The sequence below is a fragment of the Triturus cristatus genome, chromosome 10, assembly GCF_964204655.1.
Source record: "Triturus cristatus chromosome 10, aTriCri1.1, whole genome shotgun sequence".
Classification (NCBI taxonomy): Eukaryota; Metazoa; Chordata; class Amphibia; order Caudata; family Salamandridae; genus Triturus; species Triturus cristatus.
This window is the reverse complement of record NC_140593.1, coordinates 59,645,637-59,665,545: the sequence shown is the minus strand read 5'-3', so window position 1 is coordinate 59,665,545 and position 19,909 is coordinate 59,645,637. Positions and strand designations below refer to the sequence as shown.

The following is a 19,909-nucleotide window of genomic DNA, read 5'->3' as shown; positions in this document are numbered from 1 at the left end:
CCCTCTCAGAAAGCCTGGCCATCCAGACAGTAGTGTTTTGTGAACATTTGGTGGGATGCCCGCTTAGCTGCCTGACAAATGCCCAGGACAGGAATTCTGCGTGCCAATACCGTAGTAGCTGCCTTGGCCCTATCAGTGTGCGCCCTTAACCCTTCTTGGGGCTGCTTTTTGACCAATGCATAGCAGATCTTAATATAGAGCATGATCCAGTGATAGATGGTCCGCTACGGCAAGGCTTTGCCCTTTTTTGATCCTGCAAACCCCACAAAGAGCTTATCTCCACTCTGTATTCTCTGGTATGATCGATATAAAAGCTCATCACTCTATTGTGGTCTAGGTGATGGAGTCTCTCCACCTCCCCAGAAGGGTGCGCGGTTAATGGTGAATAGAATGCTGTTAACATGATGATTTGCCCAACATGGAGCAGCATCACTAATTTTGGAAGGAATAATGCCAGAGTCCGCAGAACACGTTTTTCTGGGGAAGAATCTGGTATATGGAGGATGAACACAAAGAGCTTCAAGCTTGCTCACCCATCGTGCCAGTGTTACAGAAACTAGGAACACTAGCTTGAGAGTGAGAACTCTGCAGCGCTCAAAGGGACAGCACATCAAACCTAGAAGGACCAGATTAAGCCCCTACTGCGGCATACCAAAGGGAGAAGAAGGAAACAAATGTGGAGTCCTTAAAAAAAACATATTATAGCAGGTGATTTAAATAATGAGGACTGGTCCAGCAACTGTAAGAAGGCAGAAAGAGCAGGAAGATACCCTTTAACCGTGCCCAAAGCAATGTCTTGCCGGGTGAGGGATAAAACAAGCAGAGGACCTGATAACTTGGCCTGGAGGGGGTCTATCTGTAGTGTACTGCACCAAACCTCAAATTTGTTTCAGCAACAGGCATAAACAGTTTCTTTTGAAGGATGTCTGGCTGACAAGATGACATCAATCACCTTTGGAGGAAGGTCAAAGGTGTTCGGTTGACGCCACTCAATCTCCAAGCATGAAGACAGAGATTGCAGGGGCCAGAGTGAAAGACCCTGCCCCGCTGCTGCGACAACAGAACCTCTCAGAGGTTCTGTTGTCGCAGGTTGTTCTGAGGACAGATGCTCATGCACAGGAGCTCTGGATACCATTCGCTCTGTGCCCAATCCGGGTCCACTAGGATGACCTGGGTCCGATTGTTCGTGATCTTCAGAACTCAGACAGGGGTGGTACTGGATGGAAGGAATACAGACTTCCTGAGTCCCACTGTAGGCGGAATGCAAGGGAGAAATAGAGAGAGAGAGAGAGAGAAAGAAAAAGCGAGAGAGACAGAGACAGAGGGAGAAAGAGAGAGAGAGAGAGAGAGAGAGAGAGAAAGAGAGACACACACACTTGTAAACTGCAACGTGCAGAATTATTGACATTGGCAAAGAGATCGAGCCAAGGCTCGCCCCAAACGTGGAAGAGACCGTGCCCACCTCTGGGAGTAATTGCCATTCATGATTCGCTAAGCGCCAATGGCTGAGTTAGTCCACCCTGCGTTCAAAGATCCCGCTAGGTGGTATACCACCAGGAAGATTCCTTGATGGTCTAGCCAGTTCCAGAGCCGCAACGTCTCCAGGGTCCAAGCCCCCACCCCATCCTTTTTGTTGCAGTACCAATTTGTCGTGGTGTTGTCAATGAGCAACTGCACCTAGCTTCCCTTGATGGATGGTAGGAAGGCTTTACATGTCGAGCGGATGGCTTGCAGCTCTAGAAGGTTGATGTGGAAGTGGGTCTCGGTCAGAGACCAGAGGCTTCTGATGCCCACCTCTCGCAGGTGGCTGCCCCAACCCAGACCCCTGTCTCACCGTCAGCCTTGGGTGTGGTATGGAGAGGGGTCTGCCGCTAACTCAAGTGGTGTCGAGCAATCACCACTGCAGATCTTTTACAGTCTCCTTCTAAATCTTGACATTGGAGAGGTCCCATTAAATTTGGGCCAACTGAGACATCAGATCCATCTGCAGGGCCCACATATGCTACCCGGTGTACTTTACCAGCAGGTTGCAGCAGGGTATCGGGTATCAGCAGCCTCTAAATTGACCTCAGTGAAATACAAGACCGAGGCTGAAAGAGTTTGATCATAGCCTGGATGTCCTGGACTCTCCTTTCCTGAGGAAAAGCAGGAAAACAAGAGTCCAGAATGACTCCAATAAATGTGAGCGTCTGAGAAGGAGTTAGACGTGACTTTGGCACACAGACAGTTAACCCCAAGAATGTCAGGAGGTTCACCGTAGCCTAGAGTTGGGTGACAACTGTCTGGGTGGAGCCTGCATTCAGTACTCAGTCGTCAAGGTAGGGGAAGACTGGCACCCCTGACCTCTGAAGGTGTGCTGCCACCAGAGCCATCACTTTTGTGAAAATCAGAGGGACACTGATGAGACCAAAGGGGAGCACAGTGAACTGAAAATGCTCCTGTCCCACCATGACCCACAGGACAGGGATGTGAAAATAAGCATCCTGGAAGTCTAAAGCCAACCTCCAGTCTCTAGGGCAAACAAGACCTGGGCTAGGGTGAGCATCTTGAATATGTCCTTCCAGAAGAAGGCAGTGAGAGGACACAGGTCTAATAGAGGGCCGAGGCCTCCATCCTTCTTCAGCACCAGGAAGTGGAGAGACTAACACACAACCCACTTTTGGTACAGAAATCCTCTTGATATCCCCTTTGGCCAAAAGGGCTTGCTTGTCCTGCTGCAAGACGGACAGATGGTCCTTCATCAGGCGTACAAGTATGGTGGAAGGTGTGGCAGGGAAGGCCAGGGAGGGTAGGCCGCACTCCTTCAGGACAATTTGCAGGACCCACCTGTCCGATGTTATAGCCTGCCAACCCGGTAAAAATCTTGGATCCTGCCTCAAACTGGATGGCCGTGCTCCAGTAAGGGCATGCTAAAGGGGTTTGGCAGTTGGAGCTGCAAGAGAGGGGGTTTGGGCGAGGCCAGAAAACTGACTGGTAACTGACTGCGGAGCCGGTGTGTGCCATGGCCTCAGCCACAAAATGGCTGGGAACCCTGCAGTGGCTAAAGTAGCCGGCTGTATGGGTTATGCCTGACTGAACTCCGGAAGGATCAGAAGGGCTGAGGCAGTTGGCGTGGCAGAGCAAACAAGCCCATGGAGTGCGCGGTGGCCTTTCTTTCGTAGAAGCCCTCCAGAGCAGAGTTTGCTTTAACCCCAAAAAGGCGAGACCCATCAATTGGTATGCCATAAGGGATGCCCGGACAAAATTCAAAAAGCCCACACTCAGTTAAGCAAGGTGACGGATAACAACATTAGTGCCAATGGCTCACCCAATGGAATCTGTCATATCCAGGCCAAAATGGATGGCAAGTTAGAGGCTTCTAGGCCATCTTGTAATGGCCTATATTAGTACAGGATGAGGGTCTTCCGGGACGCCTGGGAGGACATGAAAGATTCCCGGACATCGTGAGAATAGCGGCTCAAAAGGCAACTGACATTTACTGACCGAAGAGTCAAACTCGTGGACGAAAGAACACTTTTTCCAAAGGCCTCAACTCTTTTAGATTCCCTATCTAGGAGAGTAGTCAGGAAGGCTTTCAGGTTTGCCCGACTGGTGAAGGCTTGCACTACTAAGCTCTCAGGAACGGTTGCAAAGTCCCGGGCCGGGGCAACGGCGCTCCGTAATTCGATGACTTACAAGGGACCAGAGCAGGGTTTGTCCCAGGCCCCTAAGAGGGTTTGCGGGTAAGGGCCACATTAAAAGGCAAAAGGGGCTCAGTAATGGTTTGCCCTGGTTGGAGGATTTCAGTCAGCACGCTGGCGTAAACCTCCAAGGTAGAAAGATGGAGATCAAGAACTCTGGCCGCACTCCGCACAGCTATCAGATTACAGGGGCGGGGGATGATACTAGGACAGTGTCAGGAGAAGTGTCAAGGCCACTGCACTTTTATGTTGCACTAATTCATCCCCCGCAATCTACTCATTATCCAAATCTGTCCCACACAAGAAATGTAAAATAAGAGACCTGCCCAGCGGAACCAGGATATTAGAGGTTCAAATGGAGTGGGTGAAGGTGGCAGTTCAAAGGACCATGGACCCGGTCACATTTGAGGCGGTTCTGACTCAGAGTCGGAGAGCACAATAGGATGCACTTCGTTCTTTATGATCAATTCAGTCAGCACTGTCGTCAACGTTCCAGGAACGGGTGTGGGCCGTGGAGCTGGAAGTGTATTTGGCAAAGGTGCCGGTAGTGGTATGGCGATGGCAACAGAGGGCCCAACTGGTGCGCAGGGTAAAACTGACAGAGGTATCCCAGATGGAGGACCTCTCGGCTCATTGGGAACCACAGGTGCACCAGAGGCAGTCAGAAGGGACCCGAAGAGTTGCAACATGGCCTTGTGGAACTCTTGGATCTGCCTCGGAGTCACAAACAGCCTGGGAAACTTGGGTTGTGCCAGGACAAGCTGCAAATTGTCCAAAGTTGGCTGACTTAGGGAATGAGATCGAGAGGCATGGCGATGCACTTGCGCCTTCTCAGGTGTACAAGAGAGGTGGGATGGGGCAGAGTCTCGCTTGGGTTCTTTTATGTTTTTTCTTTAACTTACCTGAGGATTTGGAACGCGACGACAATCAACCTCAGGACCAACCACTTGGACTGGTCCCAACACTGGGACTTCCAATGCTTGGCGATGTATAGCCTAGCCTAGCAGTCTTGAATGGCTTTGGATTCATCAACACACAGTCACTGACAGTCTTAGAGTCATAGCTTGACCCCAGGCACCACAGGTAAACCTAATGTGGATCAGTCACAATCATTGGCTTGTCACAGTCTCTACAAGGGCTAAAACCATTTGTTTTGGGCAATGACGTTTCCCTTGCACACTGTATAATTTTAAGGTGAACATGTCTCGAAAGAGATGAGACATAGATACAGATCTGCTTCTGGTAGAGCAGAAAGAAAGGAACTGACGCTAGCGCCCGGGGGTGGCGCTCATATTAGTCCTGCACATCATTTCCGGAGGGGAACTGCCTCAGTTGGGAGCCGCATGGCACCTCCTGGTGGTGCAGAAGTACTGCTGAAAAGTGTCCGGATCCAGTCTGATGCCTGGCTAAGTATTCAAAAGGTGAAGAAACTGTAGTTAGAAGTCTATATCAGAAAGGACAGTTACAGACAGTCTAGACCATCTCACACAGAAAATCACTTGCAATGAGACTGGCTTGTGGCGTGGAATCCTTGGGTAAGAGACTTGAGTACTGAGGCAAGCTTCGGAGTGAAGAAGAGATTAATGGGTGGACATCCAATGCATCAAACAGAGCAGCTTCTACTGAACAGAAGTAAAAAGCAAAAGAGTTCAAAAACTAAAACCCAAATAGTGGCTTGAAAACCGAACTGGCTACATGCTTTCCTTTCTAACAACTATAAGAGGACTTCCAGAACTCTAGAGTAAGCCCGAGTTCACTAGAGTTATTCAACGGATAATACTAGGAATGACTACCAGTTTACAAGAAAATGCTCTTGTAGTTCAATAGCAGTTACAAGCAGCACACAAAGGACTAGAACCAATACCCGGTCACTGTTCTGGTGACAGCCTCACTGTGTCACTTTTTCATGCGGTCAACTGGAAGGTAATTATGAACTATTTACTGGACAACTGATTGACCTTATCACCTCCTGTGTGTTATAGAAGGTAGCCCTTGGGTGGCAGAAGTCTTCCAACTGTGCATTTGGACAGTTCAGTTTTGCATGACTGCCTTAGCTGATGGGAAAGCATAGGGGGTATGTGCCCCTCCTGGAGTCCTTCATTCTTGGTGGGGCATTTCACTCTAACATGAATGAATTCAACTACATTTATAGAGTGCACGCCTACTCCGAGGAGTGTCCCGGCGCTGGAGAAGGCGAACTGCATGCTAGAATCTGGACGATTACCTCACTTGCTAAACAGACAGGTTTTCAGCTTCTTCTGGAAAATTGAAAGTTCCGGGCCGGCACGAAGTGCTGGCGGAAGTTGATTACAGGCTTTAGTTACGAGAATGATCTTCCTCCGATTCTGGTCCTGTGGATTTTTAGGATGGTGGCCAGGTGGCCAAAAGTTGACTGCAGTGTCCTAGGAGGGGCATAAGTAGAAAGCCTCCTCCTAAGGTATACTGCAGCATTTCCATGCAGAGCTTTATGCCCCAGGACCAGTGTCTTGAATCAAATCTTCTTTTTCACGGGAAGCCAGTGGAGTGAATATAAATGTGGGGACAAATGGGTTCTAGAGGCGAGATTGAGAACTAATCTGGCTGCCACATTCTGAACCATCTGCAACCGGCTCAAAAGAAAATCAGGTAGACCCAAGTACAGAATGTTTCCATAATCAAGTTTGGATGTGATCAGGCCTGGATTACTGTTTTCCTAGTTTCGACTGATAGAAGTGGTAGGAATATTTTCAAGGTGCGTAGTAACCTAAAGCCGTTGCCCATCGGAGCCTGAATTTGGGGTTGCAGGGACAGAGCATTGTCAATTTTGATCCCCAATTTTTTTTACTGAGCTCTGAAGAGTGGTTCGAGGAGGGACATCCAGAGGTCACCACGATTTCCAGATTTCTCATAGAGTTGTGCCAAAATAGACAATCTCCGATTTGTCTGGATTGCATTTTAGTTGGCTGATGGACAACCAGTTGAACACCTTAGACAGGCAGGTTTTAATGATTTCTCCCTCAAATTGTGCACCCTTTTCATAAGTAAAGAGAAGCCGAGTATGGTCAGCATACAATATCACTTTGGCTCCACATGTTTCAGCAAGAACGGCTAGAGGAGCAAGATAAGCGTTGAGTACCATGGGGTTCAGGGCTGAGCCTAGAGAAACACCCACATTCAAGTTCTGAATAGGGGATGCAAACGGGAGAATCCATACTTCTTGGCTTCTATTGTCCAAGAAGGAAGACAGCCACTTTAGAGCCAAGCCTACCATCCCGATGAAGTGTAGTCGATCAGAGTGTCTATAGTGGGGGACGGTATCGATAGCCTCCGAAAGATCCAACATAATCAAGATGGCCTTGCCCGCGTAATCAAGCTGGTCTTTAATGTAATCTGTTACGTATAGCAGAGCTGTTTCAGCACTGCAGCTTGCTCTAAAACCCGATTGACTAAGATGCAGCAGATTGTTATTTTCAAGGTAACCTGAGGTGAGTGAATTTACATGTTTTTCTAGCACTTTTGAGAAAGCAGGAAGAAGAGAGATAGGTCTATAGTTGGCCAGGAACTTATGGTCGGCAGACGGCTTTTTAAGTGTTGGGAAGAATTTTGCGTGTTTCTATTGAGGAGGCACCCTTCCAGATGCTAGTGATGCATTTAAGACTTTGTTGGCCAATGGGTTGTTAGCCCGAGTCACTTTAGCCAAAAGCCAGGGCGGGCATTCATAGTGTACTCGCCCTACAATGCACCTTCAAACCAATTTTCCTGGACCACAAGCCACTATGCTTACAGTTTCGTTCCTTAAATTATTTCAGAGGTCAGAAGAGGTGGGAGAATGACCTGGGCCGAACTATCACTGATACAGAAAGGGATGATGTGTTTCGCCGAGCGTGTGCCACAGCGAACTCTGCATTAGATAAGGAAACCTTGACAGAAATAGTAACATACTGGTACCACACCCCAGAACGACCACATGAATGGTACCACTAGAAACCTGACAGATGTTGGAGAGGATGTGCAGGAGCAGGAATGTGGATACGTCTCCTCTGGCACAGTCCCAAGCGAACACGTTACTGGGTGCTGTGTTAGAAGATATAGATAGAATACTGGAGTAGAGATGCCCCGCTTCCCCGCCTACACTATATTGGTTCTCCCCTGCAGACAGACATTCTATTAAGATCGTCAGACGGCTCTCCCATTGGGGACTTCAGCTCATACATTAGCGACACAGAATTTTGGACTTGCTTGGAATGGAGAAACTAACGCTGTCCTTAAGATACAAATGAGAAAGTCTTTGAAGAGGTTTGGGACCCGTGTATCTCCTTCTGCCCTGCAGAATTCGGGGATCCGACATATCCTTAATGTCGGAAAGTGTTACATATCCTCTTTAAATCAGTTAATGCCACGTCCGCAAGGTTTTAGTCTCAGAGGTTGGCTAGCATGGTTCCTCATATGCTCACAGGAGCAATGGACTAGGTATGCATGCTAGCTTCTCACGAGAAAGACTCGCCATGGGCATATTTTTTCTAACTCCAAGGTACCCTTTCTTTTTTGTGTTCTGAAATGTTGTGGTCGGGGAGGGAGTGGCTGGAAGAGTGCAGGTTTTTAAAAATCTTTATAAGGATGCTAGCTGTCGGCCACGGTGATGTAGGTGCTACAGCCATGGACGTCCTTTAGGGGGTCAAAGTTGTGACCCCTAGCTTTCCCCTTATGACACTTGGCACTGATTTTATGAACCTTGGCCTCATGGGTGCCACAGGGGTGGCTTCACCCTCCATATTTTTGGCCCATTCTATATCACACTAACAGTGAATAATTGTATATTATTCACTTTTAGTGTAATACAAAATAGAGATTCAGGAACTGGAATGCACCTTCGCTGACATCAGTGGGAAGTAAAAAATGTTTGTAAAGGTATGTTGTCTGTGCGCTTGCTGGTAAGTGCATTTGTGAGAGAGGGAGTGTTCATTTATAAGCTTGTATGTCAGTAGGTGAGCATGTATATGGGAGTGAAAGTGAATGGTAGTAAGTGAGAAGTAGTAAGTGAGAATAATAAGATTGAATGTATGAGTGGAGTTAAAGGGCGTGAGAATGAGAGAGTTAGAATAACAGTAAGTGCAAGTCAGAGTGAGTAAGTAAGTATGAGTGAATCAGCGAGAATGAGGGGGAGCACATGTGAATAAGTGAGAGCGGGTGAGAGCAAGATTGAGTGCAAGTGAGTGAGAGGGAATAGTGGAGAATGAGTGTGAACTGCTGAATGTAAATGAGTGAGAATAGTGTGTTATGCTGGAGAGTCTGCTTTTGGCTCCGCTTATCCAAAGTAATTCTTGGCTTGTAGAGGTACCCATGGCAAAATACTGGCTTTGGCATACTGGAGCCAATTCTTAACATGACAAAATAGCACACTACATATCATAGGTAGTGATTGACATACGAGACATCCATGGCAAAAGGTTGGCAAAGGAATACTGGAGGTAATTCTTAGTATGGCATATCCATGGAGAAATGGTGGCACTAGTGTACTGGAGGTAATTCCTGGTATCCTGGTATGGGGTACTCCTGGAGAAATGGTGGCACTATTATACTGGAGGTAATTCTTGGTACATGGTACCCATGGAGAAATGGCAGAACTAGAGTACTGGTATACTTGAGGGAATTATTGCATCAGGAGCACCAATGGCAAAATGCCGGCGCTAGCAAACTTAAGGCGATTCTTGACATAAAGGAGTACCGCAGTGGCAAAGAGAAGGGAGACCCCAATGACAAAATGCTGGACCGAACATGCTAGAAGTAAATTTTGACATAAGGGTCATCTGTGCAAAATTCAGGGCCTGGCATATTGTAGGAAACTGTTGTTGTAAAGGGCATCCAAAACAAAATGCTGGTCCTGGCACAATGGAGGTTATTTTTGGAATATAGGGGCCACCCTAGCACATTTTGAAAAAGAGGGCGAATTCCTGGGGCGCGTCAGGTTTCACTGGCTTGGCACAGCATGAAAGGACTTGCATATTTAACTAGTGCCCCTTCAGAGTCCATGGCTTTTTAGCAGATTTATGTGAATAGTTTGCTTTAAAATGCACAATTTGGCTCCATTTTTTTGACATTTTGTTGAAGGAGAAAGGGGGATGGAAGGACCACCTACTCCTCCCAGAAACCCTTCCAGAAGACTTCTGGCTTATTCAATTTGATCACCACAGTTTAGGACAAGTTTTATATTACACCCCACCCCTTTCAAAGAACATGGCAGCATAATAGCATAGGTGTCTCCAACAGAGACATCTGTCTTGTGTTTTTATTGTAATCACAAAGTTGATACATTTTTTATAAATTTTCAAACCTCTCCTTACGATTTGTTAAGGGAGCATCTTTATTTAGAATTCCATCTATAGTACGGGAGACCGCCTCACCTCACCTGGCATCCTGCTCAGATAAAAGTGGCCCCGCTCTGTCCGTCGGTACCACGGAACATTGTAGAGTAGGACGTCCTACTGAAAATTTATAAAACATTTATAATAAATTAATTGGTTTGCACTAGGGTTTAATTTGGTTAAAGTTTGATTTTACACCATTATACAGCAGTAGCAAAGGTTCTGTTTGGTCCTGATGAAAGCCGGATTAATAGTCATCCTTCGGCTGAAACATGTTGACCTATTTTTTTGGACTTGTGCAGTTATTTTGTCAAAACTGCGTCTGCGCTGTTTTTAACTGTTGCCACATGGACAGACATTAATAAATAGTTTTTTCTGTCCAGTGGACAATTTTAACATCACTTTCCTTAAAAAAAAATTGTTTTTTTTTGCACTGCTTCTGTCATCACCACGTATGTTTGTCAGCCACACTATGATTTGATAGACACCTCATCTCAAGATGTATAGAGAGCTGCCCGAACTATCTGCAGCCTTGACTAATCTGATGGCTCAGACAGGGCTATCGGATCCCAAATGATGTGGGCTGCTATTCTGGTGGCTGATGGGATTCACGTTTCATGTGTAGACAATTTACATGTTTGAATTGCTTGATCTTTTGTTGAGTGGACCCTAGATTTCTTTGTTGTGATATTGGTCTTCAGAAATTAAAGGGATTAGTTTTCTAGTGGTCGGTAAAAATCTCTCCCTTTGACCCTCCTCTGATATATTCTTATATCTTGTTGTATAGACAAAGTAAACAGTCAGCCAGAACAGCTGGTACACAATCGGAGGCGATCGCGGGAGACACTAAGAGACCTGTAGTGTAGTTCCTATTTCCCTTATAGGCTCTGCGCACTGGAATAATATACACTATAGTTCTGTGCATAGGACTGAGGTCAGTATGCTCCTATCGAGTATATTAAACTTAATTACTTGTGTGCCAGCTAACTCAGAGGTCACTAGAAACTTCTTGAATGAACAAGAGGGGATTCGTTTCTGACAACCGCATAAACATGACACCTTTGTTTCCTTTCAGAATCGGAATGTGTCTCAGAATCGTGGAAACAATAGATAACAGTTTTACTCAGTCAATCGTGCATGCTTAGTTTCTTCAGCGTTACACAGAAAATAGGAAGCTAGGCGTTTTCAAATACAAAAGGATTTATTGAACAGTCTTAGTGCTCGTGTAAGAGATATGAGCTGTCACGATCATTAGACAGTAAGCAAGATATAATATGCACAGCATCAGCAGTAAGAAGAAGCAAAACTGCAACAGCATTGTCTTTTAGCTATGATCTATATACATACACAGAAATACACAGGCTAAAAGTGGATACTCATCTGGTGCTTCTAAATAATTCTACCCCAGTGTACCCAAATTGAATGTAGTGCGAGGTAGGAAGTAGGTGCTGATTTAAGCTATAGCTGGTCTGAGCTTAAGTTAGTATTTTATATGAGATGCCAAGCATTTCCTTAGGTTCTAGTCAGCTCCATACCTCAGAAAGAGAGAGATGGGAATCTCTTTCCAAATCGCGAACTCTAACACCCCGCAAGGGGAGTTGGAACACTGGAAGCTGGAATCTCTGCGTGCACGGAAGACAGCATCTGTTCAGTGCGTCAGGCGGGGACTCAAACTCCTTCAGGACTTGCCGTGGCGAGCCGTATAGCCGAGCTGTGCCGTGCCGTGCCGTGGATTGCCAGGGCAAGTGAAGGTATATTTATACCTGGAAGGTGTCTAGGAATGCTAGCATTGACGTAAAGTCAGGCAGAGGAATACGTCATGAATGAACCCCTAAGGAATAGTAGTTCATGCATAATAGATGAGTTCTTGGAGAAATCAATAATCCCAGCAGGGAAAATCCCAATGACTTAAGGGTCTGGTTTCCAAGAACTCATTGTGACGTGGGATGGACGGATGTAGGTGACCATGCCTGTATTTCGATCTGCATGGCCAATGCCTAAATAAGGACTGGAATATTATGCCTAAATGAGGGCAAGTTGAATTGTGCCCATATAAGGACATGATTCAATAGACCTATATACGGGTATCTAAAGCGACACACAACAGACCCAGAGCAAACTGCCCATGCAGAGAGAGGCCCAAGCGAAAGGGAAAAGAGCTGAGCGAGGTAGGAGACAACGGCAGGGTCAAAGCACATATCGGGGCTTTCACCACAGGATGCCTGCTTCAGGTACAGAGCAGGCGCCCGCAGCTACACACACGACCCTGGAGGCAGCAGAGAAAGGACCCCAGAATAAGGCCTGGGGGCGTGCACTGCTCGGGCTGAAAACAGAGTAGAGTGCACGCGGCCCAACGATTAGTGAAGGAAAGGAAGTCAAAGGGGGAGAGGAAGGAATCCCCCTCGTACTACGGGGGCACTGCAGGCCGGCGTGAGCTCCGATGTCAGCTGCAAGCTACCAGCGAGAAATAAACGCACAGGGCATTCCAAGGGGCCAGTGGAGAGAGGCAACACGGTAGGAACAGATTCCCCTGGGGAGGCCTTGTGACTGGAAAACTGGATCTTGCCCCACTGCCTGTGCACTACGGTCACCTATAAGATTTAGCAAGGGGACAACACTAAAGAGCTAGAGCAGTCATGTCTGCAGTGCTGGGGAAGAAAGACAGAAATGTAAAGGATATGTTAACTAAGCTATCCGGGGCAAGTGGAGGAGATGGAAGAGTCTCGCTGCCCGCACCTGGGGTGCAGGAAACGGAGAATGCCGAGGAGCCGGTCACACGCTCATTTCTAGAGCAAATGTTAACTGCACTTAGAGAAGATTTGAAATCCCTTAGAGACGACTTTTCGAAAGAGATAAAAGAGGTCCGACAAGAGATCGAAGCAGTAGGGGAGAGAGTGGCAAGTATAGAGGATCAAGAGATGGCCCGTGATGAAGAGGTGGAGCAGCTCCAATAGGAGGTCCTATGTCTCCGATCCCAGCAGATTGATATCCATGCTCATGCAGAGGATCTGGAGAATCCGTCTCGAAGAAATAATATACAGGTCAAAGATGTGCCCTCCAAAGAAGAAGGATATGACAAAACGAAGCACCTACAGGGCCTCTTCAGAAATATCCTACAGGTGCATCAGGACTTTGCAATGAAAAGATAGGGCACACAGGTTAGACTTGCAAAAGAAGAGATTTGGCCCCTCCCCAGATATCTTGGCATACTTACCGGACTTTCAGTTGAAAGAACAAATATTACGTAAGGCGCGCAATAGACAACCTCTGACTTATCAAGGACATGCCATTGCGCTATATCAAGATCTGGCTAAAATAACTTTGCAGAAAAGACGAGAATTTAGACCGGTCACAACACACTTGCAGAATTAAGGAATCACGTACTCATGGGGACACCCCTTCAGAATAATCTTCAGATGGGAAGGCAAGTTGTACCAACTTAGATCATTACAGGACACATGTTCTATCCTCGGCATCGAGAACCCCCAACAGGAGGAACTGGAGAAGGGGGATACTACAGCACATCGGGAGCGGTGGAGACATGTTTGAGGAGGCAGACTCTTGGATAAGGCAGCGAAACCAGATCCTGAGACGATAGCACAGGAGGAACAAGCTATTCTGGAAACACTATCTAACGAGTCTTGCTCTAAAGATGGCAATTGAGAGATCTGGGTCAGATAAGTGACCTGAGAGGTGTCGGGCGGGCAGCGGGTGAGGTTTATGGGTGCGGGAGATAGCTTGATGGCTACATTATGCACCCTACTATTTGATTTGACTTGCGGGTACTGGACTATATGGGGATGTGTTTAATTTTGTTCCAGTTGGGGTTAGGGAGGGGCACCATGTTTTTAGCGAATGAGAGGCTGGGGGGGGGGGGGGGGGGAGGTCACAAGCGTCAATAAATAGCAGGATGGGAGGTAGGAAAATAAGGGAGCGAATCAGGGCCCAGTTGAGCGGTTCGATTATTCATTTGGAATTTTTAAAGATGTATTTAAAGTCCTTACACTTAATATGAAGGGGCGTAATAACCCTGTTAAAAGGCGAGCTATCCTCTCCTACTTACAAAATTCTGAGGCAGATATCTGCCTTCTTCAGGAGACACACCTCTTTCGCAAAGATCGGCATCGCTTAAGGTCAATAGCTTTCCCCCAGCAGTTCTTCTCTTCTACCACAGAAAAGAAAGCGGGAGTCGCCATTCTGATTGCTTAACACTGTAAAGGGGAGGTGAGAGGTAAAGTGGCAGAAATAAAAGGGAGGCTACTAGCATACACGATCCAGTTTAGGGGCCATTCATTGGTGCTTGGGGTTACATACGCACCTGACACAGGCCAGGAAAGCTTCCTGAAATCGCCCTGGTGGACGTCCTGTCTCGCACACCGGCATGACGGTGGGTGGGGGGGGGGGGAGGGTCGGGGGGGGGGACTTAAACTTGGCCCTGGATACGGCCAAGGATTGATCTAGTAGTCGCATTAATCAGAAGGGAGAGCTATCGCAGGAAGGGTGGGAATGGCTACAAGAAATGGGCCTAATACACCTATGGAAAGAGGCTCACCCCCAGACATCGCAGTACTCATTCTTCTCACAAGTGCTAGGGTCCTATGTTCTTTATTAGGCACGAAAAACATTAGTAGGGTAATGAAAGAAGTAGACACAGAACCCGCGGCACTCTCCGATCACGATGCAGTGATTATTACCTTACAGTTGCCACCATACCAGAGGTGGGTAGGGTGTTAGAGATTGAAGGAAAATATGCTTCATAAAAAAAGCAGTGTCACAGCAACTTATCAAATGTATTCAGCATTACTTAGAAATTAATGATTCCCCGAGGTATCTATCTCCAAGGTGTGGGAGGCCCTGAAGGCGGTAGTGAGAGGAGAACTAATAGCCATCTCTACTGCACACAATAAAGAACGCAAAGAGTAGCGTGAGCAATTAGCCACACAGGTTAAAGAATTGGAGAGAGTGCATAGCCGGACCGGGAAGCCTATAGTGTGGAGACAGTTAAAGGCTAACGCGGTACCGGGTACGGACCGGAACTAATACAACAGTGATTCCGAATAAAAGTCACGTTTTTTTAAAAAAATACCCCTAGTTTTATAGAGCACGTAGTGTGGTGTGTAGAGCATAGTGAATTGGCACAAAAATTACTTGGATTATACAAATTCTACTCCAATCCACATTGCCACAAATAAGCGAGCACTGAGGTAGGTGGTGCACGTATAGTCCACCTTCACAGTAGAAGATAAGAGCACTATATAGGCACATCAGCAGTTACGATAAGTTTATAAATTCTAATTGTTTTTGTTTGATATTTTGAATAGAAAAACTACTGGCGTCGGAAAAAAGAAACGCAAAGGTGAGTGCAGTAGGCCTCACTTTCGGGGTGCATGGAATAACGTGCATGGACACACGGCAGGGACATATAAAAGAAAAGTATATTTATCGCCCTGACGAAGGCCCCCAGACCCGACTGGGCTAATTATAGGGCCGAAACATGTTGGCAGCAAATTGAGGGTACATTTGAATCAAATTTGATTCAAAATAACCCCATCACGAAGTTTTTAGCAATACCAAGAGTACCCAAGAATAAAGAATCGAGTGAAGGGATACTCGTAGGTATTTTTAATTAGTATCTGGTTCCCTGCTTAACCAGTACCCACTTATCTAAGAACTCCCAGTATATTTGTGGTTGAGTCCGCCCGGAGAGTACCATCTTCTCTGGGTGTGGAGTAATAGCCTATGATGAAGCATGTCACTATTATGTGAGTGAGGCTTTTACTTCAATATCTTTGATATTCCATCTGACAGTTGGGTTTTGGAAGATTTCTCCACCACAACGGATGACTATTATCTTCTACTCTTCTAGAACAGTTGCTCATTGTGAAAAAAATTGTTGGACGGGAGAACGCAACTGTGTCGTTCATTCTCTCACTCTCCAAGTGTGATAAACAGGTTTAGAGGGGCCTCTATAGCCCAGAGAGCCTTACAAAACAAAACAGGGAAGCCGAATAAAAATTATTCTGGTAAGACCCCTGTTGAAATTGGGAAGCGACAATTAACTCCACATTAGCTGACAAAACCCCCTAAAAAAATGGCTGAAGGGTTCGCCTATGACGAGGATGAAATATCATCCATTTTAGCTTTGCCATCACTAATTTCTGACACTACACTCACACATGTTAGTCAAAATAATGGCGATTGGGAGTCCCTAACTGAATTGAAACTAACACAATTGAAAACCCTACTACATGGTGCTATTATGACGGAATATTTGAGGGGCAATATAGCACCCAATGGGTTGATTGTGACAAATTCCCCAAGAATATTTCTGAACGACCCAGAATTCAGACGGAGCTGGTCCTTGATTGCATGGAAATGCAGCAGGGACTGGCTCGTCTTAATTATAAAGACTGCCAAGAGGCTGTCAGATGCCTTACTTATTGAAATAAAAACGTTAGAAAACGGACTGAAGACCCAGATTACCATTGCACAGTTCAAGAAGAAACTGGATGAAAACAACAAAACTATCAATGAATACAAAGAATACCTCACTCAGGCCAAAATCACAAAATTCCAAAAAGACTTAAAAAAGTTCAAGTTTGAAAATGTATTTCCATACTCCAAGGAAGATTACACTCCATCTGAAAAAGATAAATCAGACTACACAGATACAGACAGTACAGGCTCTGGGCACTACTCAAGCGATTCATCATACGATGGTCAGAAAGGCAACCAAAGACGGAGAGGCAATCGCCCCAGAAGGAACAGAGGTACATACCAACACTCTGGCCCGTACCAACAACCACCGTTCGGGTGGAATCCCTTCATGCAGGCACCATTCCAACCACCACAATTCGGTTACCAATGGCAACCTTATCAACAACCTTTTTTAGGACGGGGCCGGACACAAAGAGGAGGAAACCGGAGAGGACCCAGAGTACAGTGGGAAACAAATAGAGAAGACCCTCCGGCGCAGGAACCGAGACCCAGCACGAGCAGGAACACACGGGAATATTAAACCTGAGTACCAGAGTCCTGTCACAAACACAAGAAGAAGTGTTAAGGAAAGGACTAGGCTTTGTACCTACTAACAGGTCTAACCTCTTCGACATAAGAATAGAACTAGCGGAATTTTTCCGCCGGCTCCGACTATCGGTGTTTTTTTCAGATACAGAGGACACAGAAAGATTGACCGACACTGAAGACAAAAATACTGGCTTGAGAAAGAAATCGAAATTCGTCCCGCCCAACCACTCTATGCCACCAGCATTACTAGCCTTTGAAAAGGCAGTAACACGGGAAGTGGACCAACTGAAAGACAAACACCGCAAGACATTTAACAACTTCACAAGTATGGAAAGACGGACTCTAATGGAATTCGACAAGATGCAGGATATCATCATAAAACCAGCGGACAAGGGAGGAGCAACAGTGATCCTACCCATCACGATGTACAACACCGAATGCCTAAAATTACTAAATGACTCCCGCAACTACGTACGGCTGCAGAGAGACCCGACTGAAAACCTGAAACGGGAAATACACGAGATGGTAACAAAAGCCAAAGACGAAGGATGGATTACCACCGCCGAAGAAAACTTTTTGAAAGAAAACAATCCGAAGACACCGTACTTTTACATTCTTCCGAAAGTGCACAAAAACAAACATCCACCTCCGGGAAGACCAATCGTCTCAGGCATTGGTTCAGCCCTTGAACCACTTTCTAAATTCGCCGACCATTTCTTGAGACCGATGGTACAAAAAATGCCCTCGTACCTAAGAGACACCCAAGACATCCTGTTAAAACTCCAACTACTAGAGTTTGACCCTACCACTGACCATCTGATGACCCTAGACGTGGAGGCACTATACACCAGCATTCCACAGGGGGCCTCCTTAACAGTAATAGAGAAATTACTGAGATCAGAGAATTGGACATCCATAACACCGATAAATTTTGTTGTAGAGTGTGTAAGACTAGCTCGGACGAGAAATTACTTCGAGTTCGAAGGAGAGTATTTCCTACAAACCCACGGTACATCCATGGGCATGACCTGTGCGCCCAGCATAGCATGCCTGTATGTCCACGACTTTGAAACAACATTCATCTACAGTGAAAATAACCCGTATAACACCAACTTGGGCACGTGGAAACGATTCATAGACGATATATTCGTCATTTGGAAGGGAAATATCGACAGAGCCCACGAATTTCTAACTTGGCTGAACTCCAGGGACACATACCTGAAGTTCACGATGACTTTGGCAAGTGAATTCATTACCTTCCTGGATTTAAAGATCTGGCCAACCGCAGGAATACTAAAAACAGAGGTGTTCTACAAACCTACTGACGCTAACAACTTGCTCAGATACGATAGCTTTCATCCCAAAGCACTGAAGGATAACCTACCAGTGGGCCAATTTCTGAGACTGCGAAGAAATTGCACAGACAAGATGAAGTATGAACAACATGCTGAACTATTGACAAACAAATTAAAGACAAAATACTACCCGAAAAAACTGATCCGACAAGCATATAAGCGAGCAAAGAACAGCAACCGAGAAGGACTTCTCGAGCCCCGGATCAAACCTGATAACAAGAAAATAGTGTGTGTGACAACCTTTGGAACAGAATCAAATGCGATCAAAGGTATCATCCTGCGACACTGGAGAACTCTAAACTCGGGAGGACTGGACCTGGAAAAACCATTATTCGCCTTCAGGAGAGGGAAGTCAATTAGAGATGCAGTAGTCCATACTCGCCCTAATAAAAGACTCACAGGCACAGGGCAACAACACACTCTGTGGAACCTTCCAGAAGTGGTAGGACATTTCCCGTGCGGTTCATGCAACGTATGTAGACTAACAACAGCTACGAAGGAAATAGAGGTAGGCCTGAGAACCCCGTGGCAACAACGCACCTTCAGCAACTGCAACAGTAAGAATGTGGTATACCAAATAACATGCAAGTGCAAGAAGACCTACATTGGTATGACTACAAGGAAAGTTAAAACCAGGATAAACGAACATCGTAGTACATTTAGATGTGGCAAAACAATCACAAAAATGATGCGACATTTTCAAACTCAGAATCACAATGAGAACGATTTCACTTGGACTGTGATCGAGAAACTACCTAGCAGTTGCAACGAAGGACAACTACTGAAGTTAGAACAGAGATGGATTTACCGTCTGTCCAGCACAACACTAGGCTTGAACGAGGAAATTCCGTGGACCTCGCTGACGTAAGAAGAATACGACAGAAATACAGATGGTGATGGGGACGGCCTTGACAGCTATGACAGATATGAACCATCATAACCTGACATTGGCCAATAATTAATACCCTAGAGTATGAAGAAAACAGAGGCAATGGGTAGTTACACCATCAACAAGAGGGCTGATTGAAACAGAAAGAATGCAAGTGAATTAATCTAGTTCGCTTGTATATATGCAACAACACTTAAAAATCATCACATAGCAAGGCAGTTAAGCTACACTATACAGACTCATTAATGAATGAGGAACAGGACACATGAGGTCCAAGGATCCTGATCAGCGTAAAGTTTGATCGAGAAAAAAAGAAAAGAAAAAAAGAAACAAAGAAAAAAAGAATACTCTCTACAAAACCATTGGAAGTAATAATTTTAGATTGATATGGGTCTCGAGTGGCATATACGTTTTCCCTCCTTTTAAAAAAACAGAAATAACAAAAAAATTAAAAAAACAGAAATAACAAAGAAAAGAATGCAAGAAGCAGATCAACGCAATAGTGTTTGACTATCGCTGAAATACGCATATGAGATTAAAAACAATCCAGAGGCATGGACCAAACTATCGGTCATATGATTGGACACTATCTCTACTCCATTCATATAGAGATCACCA

At 45.8% G+C, this 19,909-nt stretch overlaps 1 protein-coding gene across 2 annotated transcripts in view; it reads right to left on the bottom strand.

Moving 5' to 3' along the window:
* PLEKHA8 (pleckstrin homology domain containing A8) overlaps positions 1-19,909 on the bottom strand; it is a 141,015-nt gene that overhangs the window by 6,490 nt on the left and 114,616 nt on the right. The gene's annotated exons all lie outside the window — the stretch shown is intronic.